Consider the following 3,232-nt stretch of genomic DNA (forward strand, 5'->3'; position numbering starts at 1 on the left):
CTGGTGTCAGTGAAGTATGGGAGGTGAGCAATTATCTCTTGAGGAGCCTGTGGGTTCAGGTAGATCTTGTATTAAAACACCTGCCGCTTGCTGCATTCTGGCCCATGGGAAAGGCTGAGCTGCTTTGTGATTGATTTTTACAACTCCTTGGGGTCAAATCATCTCTGTAACAGAGTATTTAATAAGAAGAAGTGACCCATCCTGCTCCTCTTGCTGTTTGATGATGAAATTTTAACCAGGTCAGGAAATGCCCTGTAATTGATGTTTCTCTAAGATCTGCATTGCATCCCCTGGGGATTTCAAAGGCATTTCAAGTAGGAGGACTTGCTCTGGCACTTGTGTGCCCTGACTAGAAAGACCTGTCCCATGATGTAATGGCATCCTCTAAGGCCACCAGTGTAACCAAGTCATAGAAGCACAGACCATAGAATTGTTTTGGTTGGAAGAGACCCTTATGATCATCGAATCCAACCATCAACCCAGCACTGCCAGGTCACCACTACACCAGGTCCCTCAGCACCAACATCTACACAGCTTTTAAATCTCTCCAGGGTTGGGGACTCCACCACTGCCCTGGGCAGCCTGGGCTTGACAGCACTTTTGGGGAAGAAATTGTTCTTAATGTTCAACTTAAGCCTTCCCTAGTACAACTTGTAGTCATTTCCTCTTGACCCTATCATTTGTTCCTTGGCAGAAGAGACCAACCCCCACCTGGCTCCAACCTCCTTTCAGGGGAGCTGTAGAGAGTGAGAAGGTCTCCCATCAGCCTCCTTTTCTCCAGACTAAACAACCCCAGTTCCCTTAGCTGCTCCTCACAAGATTTGTGCTTTAGACCCTTCACCAGCTTCATTGCCCTTTTCTGAACCCACTTCAGCAACTCAAAGTACTTCTTGTAGTGAGGGCTCCAAAACTGAACCAAATGTTTGAGGTGTGGCCTCACTGGTGCTGAATACAAAAGGACAGTCTCTGTCTTGGTCCTGCTGGCCACACTATTTTTGCTCCAAGCCAGGATGCTGGTTTTCTTCTTGGCCCCCTGGATACATTGTGTACCTACAGCATGTGGATGGCTTCATGCTGGAGGCTGGGACAATGATGAGCATTTAACCCCATTCAACATTGCCATGCAGCACAGGAAATGAGGAAGGTTATATTCCTCACTCAAAACAATGTGAAGCTCTTTCTCCCCCCATCTAGTCTAAATGTAATTACAGAGATTAGAATTTGGCTGAAAAACCTGGGCTAGCATGTCTACAAAGGCAAAGTGAGCCCAGTTGTTGAGCTTGGTCCTTGGAAATATCTTTGGGTTTTTTAGACCATGAGGTTCTGAGGCTTCCCAGTCTCTTTTTGAAGGATGCTTAATCATAAAATTAAGCTGAAAAGTTACTGTGAATGTTTAAAAACTTAATCTACTTATGCTTACATTCCTGTAAAGCCTAAAGTCAAACTGCTTCTATGAGAGTGACAGCTCAGATGGGAGTGAAGGGCCAAATGAGAATGATGGAGAGATCTTATTTGACAAGGCCACTTCAGACAAAAGACATGTTAAACAAATAGCCTTACACAATGGGAACTGGTGAACTTCTGCTGAACCTTGCTGATGGCTGGGTGCCAAAGGAAAGTTTGAAGCTACCCACATGTTCTCTCTTGGAAGTCTCTCTGGTTTTAATGTTTGGATACCATTTAAAATGGAAAATTAAGAGTGGCTAATTGTCTTTCCTGGGTATAACAGCTGATAGAAGTCAAAATGTCTGCCCAGAACTCCTGTGCTTCACAGTGAGCATCCTCATACTGGCAATTACTCAGATAATATAAATCTGGGCTATATTAAGACACAAATAGGTGAGACTAGATAATTTTGCAACATATGATAGTATCAAAGAAAGTGAGAACATCCAGGTGTTGCTTTCAGACTACAATCTGATGTCACAATTAGTGAAAGTGGTCATGGTCTGGGTAACTTCACAATTGTCTACTTGGCTGGGCAATGCAAGGCAAGGGCTGTGGTCAGACTCAGTGCCTTAGGGTAAATGCAGTTAGAAGAAGCTTTCTGACTTTCAGGATCACAAGTCCTTCAAATTTTGAAACCAAATTAGGCATTTTCTCCGCCTAATGCAAACCAAATCCTAGCCAGGAATACGAACTCTACCTGTCAGGAACAGGCTCTAACATCCAACCATTTTGGCATTGCCTTCTGACATTCCAGATTTATTTTTTCTGGCCATGACAGAGAAGCTGCAGTCTGCTATTTTGAATATTCTGATCATTGCTATCTGCAGTAACTGCAAAGAACAAATTACTGAAAAGGCATCGATCTCACAAAGAAAAATTAACCATTTGAAATGGAAAGCTGCCATCACAATCTGATTACATCAATTAGAGGTGCAGAAAATGCAGCTCACTGTTTGAAGCAAAAGAAAGACAGAGCCTGGGCCAAGTTGTTCCAAGGTCTGTGCAGGTCATTACCCTTTTAACTCAGGATGGGTATGAGGTTCAAAGGCCAGTGTCCTGAGAGGCTGGAAGGTGCTTAGGTGCAGAATTGTACCCCATTCCAACACCCACTTTTGTTAAGAATATTTCATTTTCCTGGTAAAAGTACTTAGGTATGTTGGTTGACAGCCATTTGAATATGAGCCAGCATGTATCCAGGTGGCCAAGAAGAAAACCAGCATCCTGGCCTGAAGCAAAAATAGTGTGGCCAGCAGAACCAAGACAGAGACTGTCCTTTTGTATTCAGCACCAGTGAGGCCATACCTCAAACATTTGGTTCAGTTTTGGAGCCCTCACTACAAGAATGACTTTGAGTTGCTGAAGTGGGTTCAGAAAAGGGCAATGAAGCTGGTGAAGGGTCTAAAGCACAGGTCTTGTGAGGAGCAGCTAAGGGAACTGGGGTTGTTTAGTCTGGAGAAAAGGAGGCTGATGGGAGACCTTCTCACTCTCTACAGCTCCCCTGGAAGGAGGTTGGAGCCAGGTGGGGGTTGGTCTCTTCTCTGAAATGAAAAGAGGAAACAGCCTCAAGCTGTGCAAAGGAGGTTTAGGTTGGGCTTTCAGAAAAATTTCTTCCACAAAAGTGCTCTCAAGTCCTGGACCAGGCTGCACAGGGAAGTGGCAGAGCCCCCATCCCTGGAGGGATTTCAAAGCCATATAGATGTGGTGCTGAGGGACATGGTTTAGTGGTGACCTGGCAGTGCTGGCTTAACAGTTGGACTCAATGATCTTACAGGTCTTTTCCAAT

This window comes from Dryobates pubescens, chromosome 11 (genome assembly GCF_014839835.1).
Source record: "Dryobates pubescens isolate bDryPub1 chromosome 11, bDryPub1.pri, whole genome shotgun sequence".
Lineage (NCBI taxonomy): Eukaryota > Metazoa > Chordata > Aves > Piciformes > Picidae > Dryobates > Dryobates pubescens.